This window comes from Gymnogyps californianus, chromosome 1, assembly GCF_018139145.2.
Source record: "Gymnogyps californianus isolate 813 chromosome 1, ASM1813914v2, whole genome shotgun sequence".
Taxonomy (NCBI): domain Eukaryota; kingdom Metazoa; phylum Chordata; class Aves; order Accipitriformes; family Cathartidae; genus Gymnogyps; species Gymnogyps californianus.
This window is the reverse complement of record NC_059471.1, coordinates 65,740,194-65,766,593: the sequence shown is the minus strand read 5'-3', so window position 1 is coordinate 65,766,593 and position 26,400 is coordinate 65,740,194.

Below are 26,400 nucleotides of genomic sequence, written 5' to 3'. Positions count from 1 at the left end.
GAATATGGTTACCCAACACCATCTGTGAATCTCTTTCTACAGCTATTTTATTGTGAAATAAAATAATTGTGTTTGAGGGCTTCTTTCTTAATTTATGCTAGTGAAAATTTAAAAAGTTCTTAAACCTGTTTTGAAATAAACACTTCAAACATAAAAAATAAAATGGAGTTTTTCCACTGCCTCTTAAAGCAGGAGTTTGGTATATTATCATCATTAGTTTCTGACTGGTTTTCACTGTGTTTGAACAGGTTTTATTTGAGTTCTTAAGGGCTGTAAAAAGTCTTGAAAATCTAAATACTCTTGAAAACCTAAATGCCATTATATAAGAAGGATCACAATAATTATAAAACAGACTTAATTATCTTTGGTCTATATTAACATTATACAAATAAAATTATTCATCCCTGTGATAAAATAAGAAGTTATTAATCAAAAAAAGGCACTATCCAAGTAGGTTAATTGTACAGTCAGTAGAATGAAACCAAGAAAAGAGCGTATTTTTTCAAATCTGGAAAGGATTGTCAACAGCAAGTGCTAAACAATAGCTGAAAAGGAAAAAAAGTTTTGGTTTTTAGCAGAAAAAAAAATAAAATTGTTGTTAATACATTTTTTAATGAAATAATTTGTATCTATACTATGTTTAAAAATATAGCTATATCTAAAGTGTTGCACAGAAATATTAAGACTAGGAAGAAATCTATTCCTTTAAATGACTTGTGCAAATTCAGAATTCTCATTTTAATTATGATCCACTGTCCCTAGCCAAAGATATAACTGATTGCTTCTGAAATCCAGTGTAGGCTGAAGTTTCTAATATTGCAATAAGCCAAACTTGGGTAGGCTGTAACAAGCAGAGGATGCATTAGATTTATGCACTGATCTCCCACATCCATTAATAATTTACTAACAGATTAGCTTAAAAATGGTTTTGGGAGTGGATGCTTACCCTTACTCTACAAAAAATAACTCCTTCTGGAAGGACAAGAGAAAATAATAGAGAAAAATTAAGTGTTTCTTCAGAACTGAAGGAGCCTGGCAGGCCCACAGAAGTTTATACCAAAATAAAGGGCACAGGGAGAATATCTATAATGTAATGCATGTGTAAAGACAACTCCTTCCTGCCTCTGGAAAGACTTAAAAAACTCAGAATAATATTTTCAAGGGAAATCCAACCAACGTTGTGAAACTAAATAAAATTATGCATCCCTGTGATAAAATAAGAAGTTATTAATCAAAAACAGACACTATCCAAGAGGGTTAATTGTATAGTCAGCAGAATGAAACCAAGAGAAAAGAGTATTTTTCCTAATCTGGAAAAGACTGTCAACAGCAATTGCTAAACAATAGCTGGAAAGGAAAAAAGTATTCTTGGCTTTAGATTTTCACCAAGAGTTTGGACAGGCTGAACTCAACAGGGCAAGCACTATTCCTGTGCTTGCAGTGTGTTAACCACTTCCATCCCAAATAAGAACTTCAATGTAGCAAGCTGCTCAGGTTCAAAGCTGGGTTCTAGTAAGGTAACATTTTTTTTAGTGTCCTGACCTAAATCAGAAATGGCTAACTTCAGAGCACCGGACTGCAAAATGACAAAAGAAAGGACATAAAGCAGGAGCCAGAAACAAATTTTAAGTCAGCGTGATGGGTATGGCTACATAAGACGAAGTCATCGAGCCAGACCCTAAAGGAGGTTAAGAACATAGAGAATATAAAACAAAAAGATCTGGAAGCTCTTTAGCATAACTGAGCAAATTCATTCCTAAATTGTCCCCAGCAGGAGCTTATCGCCAGCTGTGGCAAGAGAAAAAAGTACAGAAAGACAAAGAAAACAAAATATTTGGAGGAATTACAATAAGTGAATCTGAAGTGTATATTTGCCATCTGGAAAACATGAAATAACGATACAGTCTAAAAGCCACCTAGAGATAAAAATGTTTGACAATATATCCTGTAAGACCAACACATCTTCCCATCTACCAAAAGTATTTGGGTTGTCTATCCTGACCTCCAAAGATAAGTTCAAATATGTAATTTGTCTGTTAGTAACAGCTGTGTGGTTCAAAACTATTGAGTTGTTGGTTCATCTAATAGTTAGGATTTCTTATTCAGCTTTTGCCATTAAAAAAAAAAAAAAAAAAGGTTGAGGACCGTTTGGCTTTGAAACTGACCATACAGATGGGGGAAATACCAGTGGCCGCTTTGCTCATGTTCTCACTTCAGCAGCAATACGTTTAAAGAGTTTAAAGACAGGGCAAGGAGGCATCTCTGTCCAGCAACAGAGATGAGTAGCTCAGGGCAGACTAGGAATATCAAAAGTAGTACACAAGAAGCTTCATCTTGACATTCATCAAGGCCTGTAAAAGCAGCCACCCTTTCTTCGGGTATTGATTGTGTGGACAGTCTTACAGCGTACTTAAATTCACCAAGAACAGTCTAATAGCCAGCCTAACCATGACACTTCTGATCATGAACTACCTGAGGTCTTCCCTGAGTCAAAGCAGACCCTCCGGGTGAGCTGCACTTAGTGCAAGTTAATGCAGCAGTTGATTATGATTAAATCTTTGTTTTGAAATAAAGAAGGCATTCATAAAGCAACCAGATCTTTCCTGGTGTGAACTTGTCCTAAAGAACCCCTGGGACAACAGATGCCCAGAGTTAATGATTACATGAGGGCCAAGGGAAGGAACACCTAAAACTGAAGCAGATGAGAGCTGTGCTGCCTATTCCTTCCAAACTCTAGAAATGTGAACACTACGATGGAGACTTACAGTCGTCTCAGCTAATCTCCTGTACCAGGCTGCAAAGTTTCCCCCTAAAGTTCCTGAGTTTGAGCTGTAGCTGGTCTTCTAAAATTGATACTTTTACATGTATACGGTCTTTCTTTTGCTTTTTTGGTGTGTTTTTTTTTAACCTCATGCTGTTCTCTGTCCTCATTCTGCTTGCTTTTGTTTACTCCCTGTCTCTTTTCCTCACAACTTCCCTTTTCCCAATTTTCTTGATAATCTCTAATTTTCTCTGCCACACATTCTCCCTATCATCTCCAGCAAGCAGTCTTTTTGCTGCAGGCTTTGGTGGAAAACAAGCAAAAGCCTTCCTCTGGCCTTTGCTCCCCCGTCCTTGCCACAGTGGCGATGCCACTGCCTTAAATGTCAGCTTGCGGCAGCTCCCAGGGTCCCCACTCGCCTCTGGGCAAGTCTGGGTCCTGGTCTCTGTGGGGTCCCTCTGTACCCCATGGAGAGAGGCTGCTGCTCCAAACTGCCTCTGACCAGGAGGGACCTGAACCGGCTCCTCTGCATTAATACTCCAGAGGAAGTGCTTGCTCGCTCTCCTTATGGAGTCTGTAGGGTGACTACCGCCAGATGATTCAGCAACGCCAGTTTCTCATTAAGGACCCCCCCTTCATAGGGCACTGTGGAAATCAGAAACCCACCACAGTGTCTTTTGTAACCAAGGAAAGCTGAACAATCTTGGATTTTTATCCAGGGTTTTCTGATCAGTAGCTTCAAAGACACAGAAATGCTGTCCATCTGGAAATGTCAGGAATCTCCAGCTGTCCCAGATATACCTTGCTTTTTTAAAATAATAATTTTAAAAACTGATTAACCATAGTTTTCTATCACAACTAATTTGCCCAATCTAAAAGCGCTATTTTGCTGGAAGCAATACACAGCTCTCTCTTAGAGGTAATAAATTAAATTATTAGGAAACAGAGAATAATGTGTGTGTTTGTTTCTCTGAAATGAGCTGTGTGAGTTTCATAGAGCTATTTTAAATGTTTTTATATTGCCATACATATGATAATGTTTTAAATGAGTCCATAGTAGCTCATAATAATGTTTTCAATGTTTTTCTGTAATGTAGAATTAAAATAAGTAATTTCATTACATACTTCTGTTTCTCAGGAGTGCATAACTTTCTGAACACTTCAGTGTTTTGATCTGGGAGAAAGAGAGTGAGTTTATTCCTTTTCGTCCTATGTTCAGACCAAGGAGGATTTCTGCAAAGTTTGAGTACTTCTTTTTCAACAGAGTTTGAGTAATCACAGCCGAGAGACTGTGGATTCTGGGTCTGTGCTGGCACTCAAGCTACAGAGTTGGTATACATAAAGTATCATGGAGATTTGCGTTCCAATCAGTTTAAAATTACCTTTTTTATTTTTTGGATACAAAGACTAAAATACAGCATGTCTTTACAACTTCAGATTGTCAAAGGATTTAGTCTACTCTGAAGATGACTGGTTTAGGAATATCTGGATACATTAATTTAGAAATTATATCCTTCTCAAAATTACATTTTTCATTATCTTTCACTGTTTTTAGAATGACTTACCAAGTAACAGAATTATGCATGTATTCATTTACACTACACCTCAGTAGATTTTCAAGCATTATTCCTACGGTATTCTGGCATCATGTGTGTGATATTTAATTATTTGGAAACATTCTGTGGAAACAATCAGAACCATGTAGTTGGGTCTGATTCTAATTTATCACACTCAGATAAGCATAGGCTTTCACTCATAATGTCATTCTGTTTTCTCCAAAATGACTGTATTGAAGGGTTCTCAGCAGACTTGTCTTCTGTTTTTAAACAGAGTTGATTTACCAGTGCAAATTTCTCTGTATTGCTCCCTCCAAATGTTCCCTCTGCATTCTGCCAGACTGAAACTTAAGTGAAAATCTTTTTTAATCCCTATGTGAAATGACTGTTTTCTCTAACAAAATTGCTAAGGAGGATGCTGACTAATGAAACATGAATTACTTTTTACTTTGTTCTAAAAAAAAAAAAAAGTAAAAAGTCTTATTGCCAAGGAAAAAAAGACTTTTAGGGCTGAGAATATAAACAAACAATCCAGGAATTTCAGTTGCATTGTGTGTATAGGACATTCAGAGAACATTTAATATATTATTTGTCTGAAGAGCAGTCTATAAGCATGTAAAGATTTACAGGCACAACTCTGATGACAAACACAATTTTAGGTAGGTCACAGAAAGCCTAGGGCTTAATTTAGCACAGCTTGCTAAAGTGTTGGTAGCATCAGACCAGAAGTCTGGGCAGCAAATGTGAGTGTGATGGATGCCCTATGAACACTTTTTCCCACAGCCCACCTAACTACCAGGTGGTAGCCACCAATATTCACAGGCCACAGGACCTAAGAAAATCCCTTTTGCACCAAGTAACTAGCTTCACGATACCACATTTTTACCATCCCTAGGCTTACCAGCATACAAAACCACTGCTAATTAAAGCACTGTGAGGACCAGGTTCAAACTGTGGACCCCTTGGTAGTCAATACTACAAAATCCTGAATTTATCTCCTGCCTTTTTTTTAGGTGCTCCAACTATTAATCTCCCAGAAAAATCTGAGTAGGGTTTGGGTGGACACAAAGTGCTGTGTTTTACTTGGCCCAAGGGCCAGGAATCATCCCCAGAAGCAGACGCATTTTAATAGCACAGACACAAATCTAAGCTTCTCTGGTAACCTAAGCGTGTTAGGGGAGCAGGAGATGTCTATGCTCACAATTAAAATGGACCACGTGCCATGACAAAATTCACCTTTATAGGGTTAACCTTTCCTTCCCATGCGTCAGAGTCCCCCTTAGGAATACTTCCTGGAGTATACCATACCCTGGTCCATGCAAGGGAGTATACTAAGACTGACGGTGGGACAGTGACCCAACCTGTGCCTTGTTCTATTTCTAAACATAGCACTGTCATCTAGATATCCCTCTCACACTATAGAAGCCCTCACCGATCTTGCCCTAACAAATATCGTGGCATCTCCAGTGCGATGGATTTTGTACTAAAGGCAAAATCCCACTGGGAGGCAGGGGGAGGAACTGCAACCAAATGCCTTGTAATTCAAACCTTGGTATATTAAATGTAAAGGCTTTAGTTATCCTACTACTAACTGCTGCACCGTAACCTTGTGCATAGCTAGAGAGCAAACTGGGGATTTCTGAATATAACCTACTAGCCAAGAGTGCTTCAAGTATCGCTGTAGGGGTTGGTACCCAAAGAGAGGTTAACGGTTGCTTTGTCACTTGAGTGGTAGATGTCTACAGTGAGGGAATCTGAAGGTTCAGGATCCACATTAGACTAATGACCCACATGGGAGGAGCCTAATGGTGGGATATGATGGATTATAGTGGTCTATTTTCCATTTTTTATGTAATGATTTAATTTTATTCAAAGAAAGAGAAAGCAACCTTGAAAATGAGATTCATTCTTCATCACTATAAACCCCCCCATTGTGGTGAAGCATGCAGCCAAATACAGATAGTTAGCCTTTTGGTTATTTCTCATCTCATTTACTTATTAGTGTTCATCATCTGTTAGTTTTAAAACAGACAGATGAAATCAGTTTAGTAGGCTCTTCTGAAGCTTGTAATACAGTTCGTCATTTTGCTGAAAGGTTATACCACGGATGATCAAACTAGCGTAAAAGCTCAATGGAAAACATGTTAAAAAGTGTCCAGTCAGGTTAAATGCAAAGTAACTAAAGGCATCTAATATTTAAGAAAAATTTTAATGTTTAAAATTCAGGTAGCAAATCTCATGACAGGTCACCAATTAAAGAGTTAACTGCACTAAATTACTGCGTACTAATCTAAATACCCTTCTTCCAAGCTAAATTTCTCTCACCTTTTAGTGTGAAAGGTATTTCCATGGCCATACTCAGAAATATCCAGTTTCACTAAATGTATACCTTTGGTGTTCACAGTTTCATCTCAGAGACAAATATTTCTTAATGTGCAAATGTTATCCTGTATAGCTGAGAAAAAATAAATCAGTTTTCCTTTAAGGAATAAAACATATATAATGCTACAACATAAATAAAGCTGAGTTACTGTTGCTGTGGGAACCATAACTTTGAATATCCTCACTATTGTACATTTAAATTCTCTACCATAATGTTGCATTAACTTTTTTCTTTTTTGCATTACATTTATATCTAATGTGATTCCATTTCCCACTCTTTACAGATGCAGATTAGCTACTGTAATGTTCCTGATGCAAAAACTGTTTTTGGTAAATCATATCAAAATGTTTCATGGAACTCACTGAGAAGTGTTGATATATGGAAATTGGTCTTTTTAAAAATTGTTCCTAAAACCCAAATTGTATATTTTGAACAGCATCCCCCCTTTTCTATCATCACTTCCCATATTTCTGGAGAATTAAAGGGAATGGCACATCTGTGACATTTCAAAAGGAAAGTTCCTATTATTGCTGGTCTAATGCTTATTATAAATACACTGTACAGCATGTTACAGTAATCTAAACAAACAAATGTTAGTAATAAAAGTTAACATCTTGCCAAATTTATCAGGCTTGCATTGATAATGAATCTTTCCCAGTGAACTGTAAAGATTCTGATATATGAAAACCCTGCGTAGTTTCGGAGCTTATTCAGAAGAAAGTAATTTCAGATTATAATTCACGACCGATGACCTATGAACCAACGATTGACTGTAAACTTATTATAGTATTGAATGTATGCATTTAAAACGTGTCGTGTGGTACAACTTTCACTGGAAACAGTCTCTCCTTTGTTAGATAAATCCTTTGGAAATTTTCTCTTCTTTCTCTAGTTATTTCCTGCCTTTTGGTAGGATTCTTCCAGTTCAGAACAAGATAATGACAAATTATTTCCAGCTAAGAGTCAATTTTTTTAGGTACTACATGGAGTATTTTTATAATGAATCTAATTGTAATTATTGAGATTAATGTACTTAGGGACAAATAGAGTGGGTTCCAGAGACAGTATTATAAGAGTGCCCATTAAAATCAGGGTAGAGCATAGATCAATAGTACTTAAGAGACTGGTTGCTTTCAAACAATTCATATGCAAGAGGTTAAATTATATCAATAAACGATATTATTTCAATGAACAGTACTGGTAACAAAAGTTGAGAGCACAGAACTGAATCAGCTACTGCTCAGTTCACACCAAAATATTTTTTCCTTAGAAAAATCTTACAAAGTTATGCTGCAGTGGAAATGAGGCACAGCAGCAAAAAGCAGAGTGTTTTGTTGCTCACTGTAATCCACCAGGAACGGCTCCACGCTTCCCTTTTTGTGGCATTGCATTTGCCACTGACTTCCTATGTAATCATCTGTGGGTTTGGGCTCTGCTCTGCTTGTCCAAAACCCATTCGTGGCAGGTCTTCCCATTGATTTAAATAGTCTAATGACATGCAAAATAATATTAATTAAAAAAAAAACCCTCGTGGAACAGAAGATTCTACTTGAAACTGTATATAAGGAGATGTGGATGTGCAAACATATGTACGTGTATATACATGTATGTATACGTATATTTATACATGCACGAGTCTTCGTATTTCTACATTGAATACCTACATACAGACAAAACTACACTTGTAATTGAAGGCATTATTACAGAGAGTATGTGTAGGGAAGAAATGAGTATATTACAAACTTCTGTAATTTGAAATTGATCACAAGTCATTCTTAGAAGATCCATTTATTACAGTGTCTTGCTAGCTCTGACTTATAATCTATCAAGCACTTAATCAAAATGTTACACAGCTTTGACAGAGAACTTTCCTATATTCTACAGGATATGACTGTAAAATGTCTTCCTTTCTTTGACTGCATGATTGAAAAATCAAGCTTTGAAATTTTATTTTAATAACATTGTTAGAGGTCTGTGTATTTCATTTCATTGTCAAAGTCTAATAGAATAATAAACCTTGATATTTCATCAGCCTTAAGTGTTTTCTTTTTTTCTCTCTCTCTTCCTTTTTCCCACATAATGGTTTTAGGATTTTAGTTACTTAGTAGATTTAAATTGTACTCTTGGCATTTTTATTATTGATTCAGGTATCCTTAACCTCCTTGAACATGTAGAGACATTCTTTCATACTTATATAAGGTGGAAGTTTGCACAAAAGCTCCATCTAATTTATACAGATTCTCCAAAAACAAAACCAAAACTTAATCACTTTCTGGAATTTCTCTAACCTCTTCTGCTTTGACTTTTGCTATGTTTTGGCAGATATGAATAAAAGAATAATAGATGAGGATAAATAATAAATGTTACACTAATGTTCCTCTGAAAATGATCTCCAATTACAAGTAAATCAGAGGTAAAAAAATTAAAATAAACCACCTTTCCGATCTAGTCCTTATTTTTTTAAAATCTCCAACTCAAATGCTCTTGTGAGTTTTGTTTTGTATGTGTAACTGGTAGTACTGACCACTAAAAGGAAAAAAATCAGAGTCTCTGTTGAAAGCTTAAGATATTTGCAAATTGGTTTCATTTCTATCATGGTCCGGTTGCCACTAAAATATAGAACACTTTTTTGGTTTTGGTTTGTTTGAGTTTTTTTACCTCTTATTTACCAATAATTGAATTGAGCATCTCAGTATTACATTTTTGCACCTGGCAATTTTCATCTGGAAAGTCAAAATATCTAGTCCCTGGGTTCTATACCTGAGTTTTGCCCTAGATAACTATCTTTTCTCTTCCTTGTATTTTTTTTTCTTACTGGGATTATTCTGAAAAAGGGGGAGGAATAAGGAACCATTTTCAGGCATGTGCACCTTTGTACTCTAATACCCATTTGAAACTGAAACCAAGGTGAATGATGGGAAATGTAAGTGACAACAGGTATATTTTAGCTTTTTGGCATAGAGCAGATCTTTAAAGAGTGCATTTACATTTCTTCAGGGAAGACTTCCAAATCAGATCCCACTTCCTCCGTGAAGTGGAGGGGTAGGAGGTTCAAAAGGACTTTAACACAATCTTAGGCTGTAAATATTGTGTAATTGCATCACCTCTGCTTTAACCTTTTCGTTCTCACCAGCTCCTGATTTGTGTGCTTTTTTGTGTCCTTTCGCACGGCAAGGTGAAATATCTGTCCCAATTTGTACCCTGCAGCCTGACCTCTGATCTAGATTGCTCACTCGGAATTCAGTTCCGAATGACTAGTGTTCTGTCAGGCAAAATCTACATAATCTGCTGTCAAAGACTGTCAAACAAATGGTTGACTTCATACACCCCATTTCAGTAAAATGATCAAAACATCAGAAAGAAAAAAAAATAATAAAAATCCTTCCTTGGGCTCAAAAATATGGTACAAAGATTGAGAAAATACCCTGAAAATGAAAGAAACCTTTGAAAAGGTAAAAATTAAATTATTCCTGGGAGGATGTAAATAGCTACAAAATCTGAATGTGTACTCTTAATTTTTACTTCAGTTGTGGGAAGAATTTTTCCTGTTTCAGATTTGAATTCTGTAAATTTATTTATTTTATATATAAAAAAATCTTTCAGATCCAAAGTATAGTGCAATTAAGTTTGGGAAGAGGTACTAAACAGCAAGCAATTATATGTGATCCAACAACTGCATGGGAATAATTATTTACAGTCCAAAGGTCTTTGTTTAAAAACGTCATCAAACCGGTTGATTGGATATAAGCCACCATTAAAAATAAGCTTACATATTAGTTTTCCTCAGGGGAAAAGGGCAGTTAATACATCCATTTCTAAATGTAATTACATTGCCAGTGCTACATGTATTTTATAGCATAACTTGTATCTTAGTAAATCATTTTCTTTTGTTCTTGTAACAAAGTTCCTTGGAATGCTAAACGATGAAGCTGCAGGCATCCTCCATTTAATCCATGTCCATTAGAAATTACATATTTTGCTTTCTAAGAGCTGTATGTCCTTTTCGTACCTGAGGTGGTTTTCTTTTTACTGGCTTTATAAGTATAACAATTTCACTTTATTCTTCCTCTAGATCTTTTTTTTTTTATTAAACCTTCAGATATACTTTATTCTTGCCCTGAGAAACAGCAATTCACTCTGCTGAAGGTAATGTGCTATTTTGCGTCATTATCATAAACACCAATGTTTTTACAACTGCAACAGTTCTCCACCAGTATTAGCATATTTTGGCTGAGGTATTGTTTTACTGTGACCTGTATAATAAGTGTCACATTAGCAACACAACAAATCAAACGTTTGTTAATTTCCCTCGCTTTCCCACACAGCTGCTAGTGTTATCGTGTCACCAGATTTTAATTAATATGATAAGTAACACTTGCAAGACAACAGGCTGATTTTTTCCCCCTGTGTGTATGTGTGTCTCTGCGTGCACACGTGTAGACCAGAAAAGCAGCAAATAAGAGACTTTTGTGGCAATTGCCTAGTTCGTTTTTAAAGCAACTCGGTATTAAAAGATAATTCTCTTCCAGCTTGCCCTGAGACTCCAGTGCATGAGTCTGAAAATACATTACAAATGTACTTGATTTGCCCATTCTACCGTTTAATTTTTGTATTTTTAAGCTTTCACCGCCTGAGATATACATGGCAGACTATTTGAATCTGCCTCATTTCTTTTGCCCCTATATAAGTAATAACAAATATGTGCCTGACTTACGAAAACCCTAGCAAGTGGGTTTTTTTTCAGGTATTGCATCCTACCAACTGAATCGCTCTAGTACAAGTCAAAAGTGCCATCTATTTGTAACAGCTAGAAATGCACCGGAGGCCACTGCTGGAGTGGAGCGTGTGAGATGATAACCACGCGTCCCCCTGCATACTGCCTGCCTAGCCTAATGTGGGGGTCACCAAAAAGCGAAAGAAGAGTCAGCGAAGAGCTTGAGGGAATTGTCCTGGGAGGCTTAAACACAATTTCGTTTGGAACATGTTAACCACGCTACGATCAGCGTCTCGAAAGAGATTCCCCGCTTCTACAGAAGCACCTCACCAGCTTTTTAGCCTCTGCCCTGGGAAGTATGGAAAAGAAATGGCTTCAGACTAAACTAGGGAGCTTGCCACGTTTCATGGAGGGCAAACATCCGAGCAGCAGTTCATTACAACACATTTTTAAGTCTGTAGCAGCATTAGAGATAGCGGTATGTACATAAACCCCTAATTATATCTTATTATTGTGTAATTATAGAATACTCAAATGCATTCTTCTTAAGGATATGGTACAACTGAAACTGCCGGTAGCAAGTTACCATTTCTAGTACAATTTCGTTAGGCATAGGGTGGTGTCCTGAAGATTTCACCTCCGCCACCACCAAGGCCTCCCAGTAAGTGGAAGGATTCTTTTCAACATATATGAAAAGCAGGGCCACTCCTTGAAGAATTTTCACGTCAATTGTGTTCTCTATTTTAAGGGCAATATCGAGCTTCCTACAACCTTCAAGTGGGAAGGTTGAAGAATATAACATATATCAAAATGAAAGGAGAAAACCCAGAGCAGCAGGGATCTGAAAGCAGAAAAGTGAGATGGGAATGGGTCTTGCAGAGAAAATTCCCCTGCTGATATCAAAGGAAATAAAAGTGCACACAAAAAAAGACACAGAGCTGCCTTTTATAAGGCCCTGTTATAAACTACTGCTGATATTAGGCTGCTGAATTTTAATTCCCTCCTCCACTAAAATGCCCTTTTTCTTTTAACCTACTTCTCATTATAGCTTGCAAACTGACAAACTCCCCAGAAGGAGACTGCTGGGAGAAAAAAAATGCCCTGATAAACTGCCAGCATCTCTGCACCAGGCAGACCCCAAGTTAAATCACATGCGTGTGCCAGAGGAAAGGAATGGCACTTGGTATTTTTTATTAAAGAAGAAGCAAATGTTATTGAGCATTACAGAAAATATGAAATAGGCAAAGGGAAGGTACTGACCATGATTAAAGTACTTGTAGATATTATGACCTTCAAGTAGTCACAAGGAAAAGGCATTTCAGAGCTGCACAATTCCAAAAGGAACACTGAAATATATATTTATCCAAGCCTGGAAGACTGAGTCTGTTCCCAATGAAGTTAATGTGATATTCCCATTCGTATCAGGAATAAGATTGCAGCAGAGTGCACAAATAGTAGCACATCCCCCAGAGTAATGTATTTTCCTAGCAGTAGGGACAACACCTTGGTTAAAGAGTGTTGTATACAAGACAAATGTAATACCAAAGGATAAATGGATATGTAATAATAATAGCCATGTCTTAGGTGTTTCAGTAGGATCAATAAGGGTTTTTATTCTGTGCTTAAACAGCTGTGAAAAGCCTGTCCCAACATGGTCCTGGCTACTGGCGTCTAATCCCTCTGCAGAAGAGATCAGTAAATTGATGTTTCTGTGCCTATATATTAAAACACACAAGAATATGCACAGGCAGAAAAAGTATTTGCATGCTTAAAACTTCTGGGGCTAAAAACAAACAGTTTGAATAGTTTCAAGTTTATAATTGAGGGAAAACGTCTAGCATCTTGCAAAAAATAAAAAGGAATAGTGACCAATCTACTATTTAAGCAGAGAAGAGTTACTCCTGTGACCAGAGGAACTAAAATGTGGCTGTTCAAACTTTGCAACTCCATGAGCAATACCAGTAACCTACTGAAAGCCAAGTGCCAACTTAATTTCCATAGCTATTTACATAAATCTAAATGTAAATCATACATCCATACAGGCATAATACTGTCATTGTTTGCATTTTTATTCCCTTTGACTGACAAACAGCAACGGCTTCTCTTCTGAGTTATCTAGCAATAAAAAAACAACAACAAAAACAAACCCAGAGTGGCTTAATGGTTGTCCTTTCCATGGACTTGTGGATATACAGAAAGTTTGGGGTAGATGCAGTCCCAACTCCAGTGAGGGTGCCAGCGTGCCCCACAGCCCCCAGTCATATTATGTGTCCAAGAAGCATATGACTTGGCTGTCAGTGCAGATGGGGAGAGGTAAGTCTGCACTTGGAAACCCTCTGACTGGGTTGAGAAGGCAAAGACTTTGCAAAATAGCCCACAGAGCTAGAGTCTGGAGGCTGCCTCCTTGCAAGAAGCTGTACTCCATCCCCCTGCAATACTTCCAAAAGTATTCTTCACCGACCTGGCAATGCTTACAAACCACTCTTAGACAAGTTAATAATGAGAAAGTAATTTCTGCCCCCTGTTACAGCTAAATAAATATTGATGGTTCTTAAGAATTCCTGAAGAAAAAAGCTCAGAAAACTTTATTAAAAGACAAATTTGAAAAGGAGTTACAGCCTTCCTAGGCATAAAACTCTTCCAACACGCCAATCTCAGGGACAATCGTGCGGCCAGTTAGGTATCAAGTAGGTGACAATATCTGAGTTTAAGACAAAATTTAACAACCATCAGAGACGGGAACTAGCTCAACCAGCTTGCTAAATCCTTGCTTTCCTAAAGCACTACGCCGGGGCTGTTGAAAACGAAGAGATCACAAGTGTACCTTTTTCAACTCTGTGGCATCCAAGAGCTACTCCAAAACAACAGCCTTCAACCAGGAAGTCAGCAGTTTTCCAAACTTTGGTGTTATTACTGTGATACAACAGAGCTAAAACATACGCCCAGGATGTTCTACATATGGACATAAGTAAGGACACTCCCAGCCCCATGGAAAACTTTCACACTCATGTTTGTGCCTAAATTAAAGTGTTTAAACTGGATTTTTATGTACAGATTTGCCATTCATCTGATGTCTACAAAGAAAGACATCTATGGTCTGCATGAGCTCAGTGTTGCTCAAATACAAACCCTCATTCAAGCAAAAATGTCAGCTTTAAAATTTTGTTTCCTGAAAATGTTAATTCATACCCTCCCTCTGTTAATTCATACATTTGCGTCAGTTGTCGGCACTGAGCTGGTAAAAATCTCTGCAGAATTATCAAGCGGATCTTTTTCCAGATTCTGTCTGAGCTTTGCAGTCAAGCCAGCCTTGCAGGAGGTATTTGTAAGTGTTTAGCAGGAGAAATGACCGATTCACGTACTGGATCAGTGAGCTCTTGCCTCACTTATATAATCTGTGCTAAGTAACTAAAATAAATAGAAGATAATATTGTGAGTAATATGGAGGGGGTTCTGTAAGGTGTTTCTGAATTTATTGCAAAGTGTTAGGAAATACGTTTAAATGAAGAACATTTTTTTTCTATTGAAAAAATATGCACTGTTGAGTCTAGTGTGTTTCTCTTTAAGAAGGTGACTAGTCTACTCTACAGACAGTCTAAACATTGTATTATGTGACATTCAAGAGGTCTGAGGAATCATGTGAGACAGTAAATGATGCAGTAAAATTGTGTTCTTGCGCTTCTTTTTTTTGTTAAATTCCTACAAAATTGTACTTGTAATGCAACAATCGCTTTGTCATGAATAGGGCCCTTTGTCATTTGTTAGCTGACCCATCTCTGCTGTTGCAAAAATCAAAAGAGAATTGATTTTGATGAACTGACATGCAGCTTTAGGGTAACACAACCACTAGATGAACAAAAAGCCAGCTTCACCACCAGTAGGCAGATCGATACTGTACCTATGTCAGGTATATGTGGTTATAACAAAAGAAGAAGGAAAAAAAAATCCAAAGCTACACTCCTCTTAAAATCTGAGACCTTCATTGTGTCTTGTATTCATCTTGGGTTTTGCTGGTCTTCTCATCAGGTCATGTTTATGTCTTAAAAAAGGAGGACCCTGACCTATAGCGATGAATATATATGCGCATCCATGTCTGGTCAAGAAACCTTGAAGACATAGGCCTCACATTTAACCTTGGATGTTTCACTCTCCTGTAAACAATGCACATGAATAAGCAAAGAATACCATTTCTCTATTTAAACAGGCCTGTGCTCATTAACAGGCATAGTATTATCCATTACACAAACCATTCAAGTCAGTACAGGAGAACGAGGGGGAAAAAATAAAAGACCTTTGCATCATATGTGATACCTCTTGCTTCTGCTAATTTTAGTGATTGCATTTAGACTGGACATCTCATTAATTCTAACATCCTGCATCTTTTATTTCAAAACAGAAAACTATTATTATTCTGCAAATGTGAAGTTCAGGAAGCAAGCGGCTATGTGGCTTGCTCATAACCTGTCTGCCAGGTTTGCCTCTCATTTGAAATGGAAGTAGCGACCTTAACTGTTAAGGCTGGGTGCACTGGTTGATTGTATTGTAAACACAAGTTATGATGTATTTACATGTGTCATGCTGTAGGGCATAATTTTCGGTTGTACCACATTGATATCCGTATTCTGTATCAGCCGCATATAGTTTTAAACATTTCTAGGAAAATGTCCCCGAAATGTTAAAAAATATACGTGAGTGCCAGGATAAAGGAAAAAAAAATGCTCTCAGAGTGATTTGTAAAGTATAAACAGATAATTAGATGTGCTGGGAAAAAAACCCATATATTCATTATGGTAGCATGAAGGGAACAAGTAGCCAAAACGAGAGCTCTCTTGCAGATGATGCTGTCAAAGGGAAGGCAGTCCTACAGTCTTTACTCACATGAAAGTCTTCACTTACGTTAAAGGAAGGAATCAATTGAACAAAGGCTTTTGGTTTGGGTTGGGAAGACCCACCATAGTCCATTCACTTGCCTGCTGCACTGTCTTCCAGGAAAAAGAAGACAAACTCACCTTAGTTCCCACCACTTTGTGCCCTTTGTGTATCTTAAAACATTTGTCTACTCTATGTGAAAATAAGAACTTTATCTTAATAAAGTTCTGTAGCAAGCAGATTATTCCCACGTGTTTCATTGATGGGATATTCATAGTTTTTATTTCACAAAACCAAAAACAGACATGTTCCTAACGATCCAATTTACTTTTTTTACTTTTCTATAAACCAGTTATCTATTTGTTCTTAGATGTGTTCATTTATGTCTCATGAATGTTAAAGATATACATGTATTAGTATGCTGACGTGAAAAACCTTGACATATTGGTGTGTAAAAACTTGATAGCATGTATGAGAATGAGCAGCAGTTAATTTTATTCATAATTTGTAAGAAAGGCTCTCAAACATATCACAAAAGCTCTAACACTTAAACATTATTTCTGGTTTATTATTTAACAGGGGAGAGCATGGGCTTGTTAAAGGTCTCCCAGTTATATAGATCTGTCCTTACTCCTTGGGAATGCTTCACGTATTTTCCTATGTAAATTAACATAATCTAATGTAAATCATATAATCTAATTATGTATTTATCTGAAAAACCACAATTACTCTGAAGCGTTTGTTTTATTCTCTCAGAGCTATGTGATATGCCTTTAAAGAATTACCTTGTTATGGAGTATTTGCCAAAGAGACTGGACCCCAATCTTTTTCTTTTCATACCCAGCACTGAACTTCTTTTATGCTTCTATTAAAAATACTCTTGGGTAAATTAGACACAAAAAGCTATGATTAAGTAATATTATAATGGTGACAGAAACAGAGAAATCAACAGTTAAAGCTCCCATTAATGTATGCACCTATTCACAAAGGTATGTTATTTTATATATCAATGGAATGCAGGTGACAAAGCAGAATATGTTTTTCTTCAATTTTTTAACCTATGGATGTTTGAGATATTTAGACAGCTGAATGGGTCATCTCCCCGATGCAAATCAGTTGAATTCTAAGAGTAATAAAAGCTATACCCAGACCCAATTTTGCTCTGAACAGGTCTGCTTGCAAAAAAATTAAATGTCTGATGCTTGCCATGAGCCCTAAATGCTACACAGTGCTTTAGGTGTAGTGGAACCTCACGTAAGGACACATTTAACTTTATAATACGGGTGTTTTACGGGGACACCCCGTATCATATCCGTCTGATCTTGCCATTTGTGGAGCAGCCAGGTTTATACATAAATAAATGCACTAGAATATTAAATGCAGCTGCAGGAAACTGCCTCAGCAGATGTCAAGCTGGATGATGAATGGTGCCTAAGAAATGGCAGTCTTCAGCACCATCTTGGAGTATGGTTGGATAGAGATACTTCAACTATACTTCCTGGCAAAAATGTCTCAAGTAAGGGAGCAGTGCTCCAGTGCACTCCCATACAACTCTGGAAGATAGGGGCTGATGCAGCAGTAACACTGTTTTAAATGAGTGGTACATAATAGTCATGTAAAGAATATCAGAGGCAGTTTCATATCTTCCCAAATGCTAAAAACAAAGCAAAGCAAACAAAAACGAAACAAAAAACCCCACCCTGGACCTTAGACCAGGTGAAATAAATGAGTGATATCTCGTATCTCAGGGGATTAGATGCTAAAAATGGGCATTAGAGTTGTTGAAAAGGTAAGTCAATTAAATACACTAATTTTTTGTTCACTGATAAACTTCTATAAACTTACCTAAAGAACCTTCCATTAAAACCTTTACTTGATATCATGACTTCTGAAAGAAAAGTTTTGTTATAGGCTGAGGATATGCCTATAACATACTTGGATGTCACCTGCCGTCCTGTTGTGCATCAGCTCTGTTAAAGGAGCTTCTCATTTCTAAACAAAAAGGGGTGGGGGGAGGGGAGAAATCCCTTTTCTTAAAGTAATAATAACTGTAAAATTGCCATTTGCTGCTTTCATGACTCCTGACTGAACTGTTAAAACCAGGAATTGAACTGCAATCCTTGAGAGCATTTGATGTTTCTTTTTAGCCCTTTAGCACCAAAGCCATTACCCAGTTCTAGTTTTAGATGCATTTTTATATTGTTCTCTATCCTTTATGAACTCCTTCCTGTCTTAAAAGGGGACCTACTAACTCAGAGGGGTCTTGGCTTCACTTGCGTGACCTATTCTGCCCTAAAGACAGGGGCTGTGGAAAACATTTCAATGCTTTTAGATTTTAGTGTTTATCCCGGAGGACTGGTAGGCTGTAAGATTATCTATTGACACCCACTTATCTAGATTTAAAATAGAAGAGCATGACTCCCATTGACTTTCTGGATATTGGCTATCAGGTTGTCGCCACTTTGGAGGATAAAGAGGGTAGAAAGGGCTGGTCCGAGGGCTTGAAGACAGCTCACTGCATGGATCTGCTGAAACCCTCTATTCATGCTCAGGCTGTCCAACGCCTTGCGTTGGGCAGGCTGGCAGCCCTAGCTTGGGAAACGGGAGAAGATGAGCCTGATACTGCTCTGCAGTTCTGGGATGAGCAGAGACTGGCTCCAAAAGGAACTTCTTCCCACCTTCCATGCCAAAGCAAATAGCTGCAGAGGAAAAACGAAAGCTCATTGTAATCAGTAGGCACTAGAGGAAAATTAATTTCAAGATAAAAAGACTGAGTAAAACAGGTATTTAACTGGTCTGTCTGCAACCAAGTTATCTGTCTGAATGGAGACCCACACTCATCGGTTTGGAATGTTTCTCAGTCAAACAGGAGAGTTTGACACTGCTTTTATATAATGTAATGGGAGCTTGAGTGCTGTAGACAAGCATATCACTTGGTTTCTTTTTAAAGTTGGTTTTACAGAAAGCTGAAGATTAGAAGGTGACTTAATAATTGACTGCTTTGAATTCCAATCGCCTGTATTTCCACCTAAAATGCTTATCACTTTGGAATTAATCTGTAGCAAGTACTACTGCCTTAAGCCTATTACATTTTATTAACCATTTGCAAAATATCATTAAATCTTAATATAAAGAGTGGTAACTTTCATTCTCTTTAAGGGAAGTACAAATTAAACTGAGTAACTGAGAACAGAAATTAAATCCCACTTTCCTTAACCAAATACTTTTCCATTTCCCAGTCAGCTGAATTTTGTCTTTATTTTGGTAAAGAAGCTGGAATTCAAAGTCATCTTGCCTTAACTTTGGGCACTTACCTGAGGCAGCCAAATTGGAGCCTAGTTGTCCATCACTCTTTACTCCATGGAGAGAAGTGACAAAGCTTCTCATAGACATGCCGCATATTCATTCATTATTAATATTCTTTCATTATTAAGTTTACAACATTATGGTGACTGAGATCAGATAAGAATGCTCTTTCGTGGCGTTTTGATTTTTAAGGGCTGAATTTTCTGAGTAAAACAAAATGCATAGGTTTGGGTTGAAGTATAAAAGTTTCATGGGTCTTAGCAGCAGCATCTCTAAGTCATTTTCAGTGTGCACCACACACTTCATGCTGCAATATTTAACCTGTTTTGCTCCAAAGAGTGAAGGGAGCTGCTTTCTTAAAGAGCTCTGTGTGCACAGAAAAGGGAACCAGCAAACCAGCTGAAAACACCAGGATGGTACAGGAAAAAGTTCTTATGATTGCCATTTCAGTAACAAGCTCTTTCCTTTGCTTTTCTTGCAGTTATATAGAAATCCTCCATTTTGGAAGCCAGAACTCTGTTTGTCAATTTGAGAAGGCAGAGCACCATCTATTCCTTTCTGAGAGCGTAGCCAACTAGAGCTCGGAAAGAAAGGAGGAATGCTGTGAATACACAAGTAAAAAATGTCCTTGTGTTCTTAGCCCTCCAAAGATACAAGCCAAGCTCAAGCAGGTCAGCTTTCAAGGCTAGGTCTAAAAATTTGTCGTACATTGCCTTTCAGTCTTTACCTACTAAATGGGCTTTAGGTAAAAATAGTATGTATGGTCCATAAAGTTGTAGTTGATGGAGTTAGAGGCTATAGTTTTTATTGAAATAAAACTGATTTCTGTTTTATCTGAGGCTTTATTTCACCTTAAGAGAACAAAAAGCTCTCTACAAAGCCAAAGGGAAAAATTTTGTAAATATAGGTAGTCAGGAATGTTTCAGCTGCACTTTTTGGTTTTTTTGGTCAGAGAAGCCGATTCAAAACATCTGTAAGGACACAAAACAGCTGAATCAAAAACTAGCCTTTTTTTCTGCAAGAATAATGCCAATGTAATGGAAATTTGCATCAGGATGATCTTTCAGGTCCAAGGTGTTTGTTTTGGAAGACAACATAAACCATGGCCTAGCAGTTAGGTCACTGCCTTTAATGTGCTGATGTTCCTTTTCAAGTCCTACACCTAGGAGCAGGGGGGAGAAGGGCATCATCTCCAGCAAAGGACATGACAAGACACCCAGCAGCAGCCCACAGTGTTATACATAAGGGGATCAAGAAGTATGGCATATAAGGGAATAAGAAGTCTAGCAGAACAGGAACTTGAAACCAATTCCCCAATATCTTCAGTGATACTCCTTTTCTGGGTTTGATGGGTAATCACTTGTTGCCCCCTTTTCACCCAGAAAAAGTGGGGGGGTTGGGTTCGTCCTGACATGGAATAGGGACATTTTTTAAATCTGAAAGACTTTTGTTAGTATTTGTAAATCCTTACTTAGTGACATATGGAGAAAAAGACAATACCTTTACAGAGAGGAAGTCCTGCAGGTACATACTAGAGATTAATATTTCAAAGTAATTATACTTTGGCTACCAGTAAATTTTTCTTTGTTTCAACAGAGTAACTTGATTATGCTCTAATCATCTAGCAAAGGACTACAGGAGTACAGAAGCACCCACCAGTTAAGTTTCCTATTTGCTCAGTCATGTTTTTCATTGCTGTTCATTCATTCCATTCTGAATAGTCCAGGAGATACATACTACAGAGCAGACCACACTCAAGTCTGAAACTGCCTTTGAAATAAATGTAAAGGAAGAGAGCGTATATGCATGTCAGGGTACAGAAAGACTGTATTTAACTCAACTCTTTGCCATTGCAAGCCATATGGCAGAAATCACGTTTTTATTCAAAAGTAGATGAAAAAGTTTATTAAAGACAGTATAGCCAGGGTAACTGAAGACTTTGGCTTAAATATTACTTAAGACTATTGCAGAAACTATTCAATAAGATCTAAATTGAGATACTCTGAATACAGTGGTCTGGGATATGACTTGATACAAAGTTTTTAAAAAGTTCTCAAAAACACAACTTTCGTGCCAAAGACTAGATGAAATTAAACACAATTTATGCCCTCACATCATAGCATGTTCATTTTGAACATGAGTCATTAGTCTTTGCAGTGAAGAACAACCAAATACTGGGCTACACAAGCAAGAGCACAACCCATAGGTCAAGGGAGCTGATCCATACCTTCTACTCCGCACTGGTGAGACCACATCTGGAGCACTTTGTCTAGTTTTGGGCTCTCCAGTAGAAGAATGACATTGACATAACTGGAGCAATTGTAGCACAGAGCCACCAAGATGGTCAGGGCGCTGGAGCACATGATGTACAAGGAGAGACTAAAGGAGCAGGTTTGCTCAACTTTAGAATGACAAAGATAAGGGGAGGCCTTATTGCTATCTACAACTGCCTAATGGGAGGGTGTAGAGAAGATGGAGCCAGACTCTTTGCAAAGGTGCACAGTGGTAAGTCAAGAGGGAACAGACACCCGTTGGAATATGGGACTTTCTGACTTCCTGTGAATTAGGAAATCTTTTTTTTATTATGAGGGTGATCAAACACTGGAACAGGAACCCAGAAAGGTTGTGGAGATTGTTGCAGATATCCAAAACTTGGCTTGCATGTACCAGTCCCTGATAAATCTAAAGTAACTGAACTGCTTTGAGCAGGTCTCTTCCAACCTGAATTACTCTATGATTCAGCAATTAAAAGTACAACGGTAAGGGGAAAGAGTGCAAGGTTGTGCTTCTGTCTTCCCCCAACTTATGTGTCTCCCAAACAGGTGGCCTGATACAATAGACACCAAAGCCAGAAACTTATCGCAAAGAAAACATGATGTTGCTACTGGTAGACTACACACAAACTGTCAAGTTCTTTTCATAAAAGAATACACTAGTAGAGCCACTGGTCTACAGAGGCACGTATCATTTAACTGCTTTTTTTTTTTTAATTTATTTTTTTCGCTCCTAGAACAAATATGTAAAAAGAGCCAAAGGATTCTCCTAGATAACTGAGCCTAGCAATATGAAAATCTATGCCCAGACAGACTTCTGGCAATTCTGTCTGTTGTCAGCAGAGGAGAAAGGCCATGAAACCTAAGAGGGCCAGGCTATACATGTTAGTGAAAGTAGCAAGGTAAAAGATAAATTAAAAAAGGGAAAGGAAAATGGAGAGAGAAGCATAAGCGGGAAGATGATGAGACTATCATTAAAAAAGCCACTCCTACTGGCATGGAAAGAGGCACGGGGTGTCGGGGGGAGATAAATACTTCTGGTTTCGTAAGTGAACTCAGTATGTCCAAGAGCAACATTACTTCCAAGAGCAGGAGGGAACAGCCAAAGCTGCACACCATCACAGCGTTGGGGTGCTTGTGCTGTGAAGTGGAGATGCTGCTGCCCTCAGGAACAAAGCAACAAGAGCTGCACTCTGCTGCACTCTAGCATACCTTTCTTGCCATCTGTGTCCTATGGTTTCCTTTCAAGTCACCAGCATAGTCCTGAGAGGTACAAAGGGTCATGACTCCTTCAGAATATAATTGCAAATATTTTAAGACACTCTCCAAATATTGCAGAAATATTTTGCCCTTATAGCGCTCTGCTATACATATTTTTCTACTTAGCAAGTGCACATTGGATTATTTTTTTTTCGTCCCTTTCTCACTACAGTCACCCAGATACTGAATTTTTCTCCCTGCTGAGTGGAACAATGAGGATTTTTTTGCCATTATTTCAAATGTTTTTCACAAGCTGGATTCAAAAAAGGATAATTCCCCACTATATTTTCGGTCTGATTATCAGATGATGACGGACAATAGATTGATAAGAGTCACTCAAGAAGATGCAAGCTCTTGTGTATAACAGCCACTGCAATTATCAGACACTACTAAACTATTATTGATCCTGTTCACATTGGGTGATAACTGAGCATTTTCCACTTATTTAAAGTGCTGTTAGCCAGAAACTCCCATCAATGAAAAGCAGTAGACGAATTTCTTCAAACGCGGTTCAATAAATAATAGCACATATAGAAGGTCCATAGTTCCTTAATCTCAGTGAAACAACTAACTGTGAGGCACAAATATACCATCCAGTTGTTGCTAAATGGTTGATTACAATAAAACAGGAACCTCCACAAGGTCATTTAATATGTAACCCAAGTATCACTGACAGAACAATTGTAACCCTCCAGAAAATGGGGGGGGGGGGGGGGGGGGGGGGGGGGGGGGGGGGGGGGGGGGGGGGGGGAAGGCTGTTGCCTCATATAGCTTCAATAATATCAAGAAGAAAAAAAAAACTGTCCAGATAAAAAAAAATAGACTTCATCCTATAACACCCTGGGGCAGATCTCATTGTCTTAATCGCTAAAGCAAGGTTTCTTATATATAATTGTATTATTTCAAAGATATGTAAATCTGTGCTTAATATTAGACTGGTACATTTTGATAGAACTATAATCACAGCAAAAGTGGTCCTTATCAGTGAAATTCATATTACTTTCATTTTGTTCTCTTTAATACTGGGGACATACAGGATGTGATCTGATATTCAGTGTATTATATTTCTCAAGCAGGGCCAGTGGCAACATAGCAGTGGACTACATGTAAAACTGGCTATTAAGGATATTAAATAGTAATTGCTTAGAGTAATCTCTCTAAATAATCAGTAATTAAAAAAATAAATAAAACAGCTGACCATTGTGATTTAAGGTCAGATTAAAATTGACCAAAAAAGTCAATTGGAATAGTTTTAATTATTTATGGTGCCGTATTTTCCTTCAACAGAAATGTTTTATATTTTAGTGTGGACAAAACAGATAATTTGTAGCAACAATGGCAGTTCTTTTATCGGTTGAACAAGTAATGCACAAGATTTCAGGTCAAAAATATCCTTTCTTGATTCAAATAAACTGTTAACAAGTCAGGTTTCTTTTGACCCTCTACCATCACACCAGCACGCCCCATCAACAATATGTGTAGATTTTGAATGAACAGATTTGGTGAGAGACCCAGCTACCTTCTCAGCTACTTTTAGAGATGAACCTTTGCAGTTTACGTCCAAGGGGAGGGAAATAGCATACAGATTATGTGTTTGCCAGACTACAGTTGATGATGATAGTCAGCATGAGACTCAGCTTTGCCTTGCTGGGTTCCAGAAACATGGGAATTAGTCTTGAAAGGGTGACTACAGGTCTTCAAAGAGTCCAGCTCCTGCTCCTCTTGATCCATGGAGAGGCAGGGCAGAGCTCCCAGCGCTTTTAACATCGATCAAAAAGGATGGTTGGACCCCCTGACCCCCGCAGATACTCTTTTGACCTGTTTCAGATGCTGTTCAGGGAAAACATTCAGCACCAGGTTAAACCTCTGCAATACCCATTTCTAACCAGAACAGCAAGACAGAGAGCAGGAAACATCTGCTAATTACCAAGAATTTAAAAAAAAAACCAAAACAAAACCGAAATACAAAAAAACCCACAAACCAGTAGAACCTGAATTAAACAAAACTGAGTAAAGTTCTTCTGAAAGTGTTGTTAAAGTGTTGCAGCTGTTGTGAGGTGAACTAGAAGAGTAAATAACTTCTTTATCTCTATTTGATGCAATATACTGTTTAATTTATCAAAAAATAAACACACCTAAGACTCACACATGCATAGCACACAGCTACAGAAAGTACCCAGTTATGATATAAAAACAACTTATAAAAAAAACCCAGACAACTCACTGACCGCACACCCCTCAACAGCACATACCACCAGTCTTTGGAAACTGGAGAAGGTCATTAAGAAACTGCAAACTCTTCTGAAGGAGATCCTACCTTCAAAGATATATTCCTAACACAAATTTTCCTAGCCTTCAAGTAACCTCCTCATTTTATTAAACTACAAATGGATGAAAGTTTCTATAGTCCAAAAAGTACTGTATGGATCTAGACTATGTCTGGTCTGACTAATAAGCAGGAAACTTGCCAACACTTCTGTGCAGCATCAGAATAGATAAACAAAACAATCAAAATCCTTGGATCCCAGTACTTCTCACCACATAGAATTCTTCATACAGAGCTCTCACAGAAACTGAGTAGGCAAAACTTAACAAATGCTATGACCTAGAGTGAGCTTACACATCCATACAAATCAATTAAAGACCCAGGTATGCACCAACCACTCCATCTCTGATCTCTAATCCTGCTCTTCAGGGGAGACCTGCAAAAATGTCTTCAAAAGGCAACTATAAAATAATGCTCATAGTGTCCCTGGATACCAGAAATCGTGAATTCCAGTAAGATACAGTTTTTGTTCAGATTTAAGGTGTGCATCTCCTGTTCCAGACCTAAAGATGGGTTTGTATGCCCAAGAGCTTGCCTAGATTTTGCAGTGATACTGGTTGTTCCAACTAAGAGATATTGTCTTTGTCTACAAGACTTCTCTTATCTGCTTCCTTAGACAGCTATAACAACAGTAACAGAAGAAAATAAGTGAATCTACTCGATTTCAACCCTTTTTATTGTTGGCTTTGTGCAAACACACTATAACAGATCATCCACGAAGCTTAAATTCTAAAGATAAAAAAATCACAGCTTTGCTTGGGGACAGAACTAGGAATAACAACTGGTTCATTGATTCATTTGTTAAATTGCACCACCTAAGCCCATGGGAAGTAGTCCTGCAGAAGTCCTTCACAATGCAGATACGGCATGTGTTCCCTGCTGTCTCTTTCCAAATCCTACTATCCCTATGCTTCAAAAAGCCACTAGCTCTGCATTACTGGGACTCTAAAAT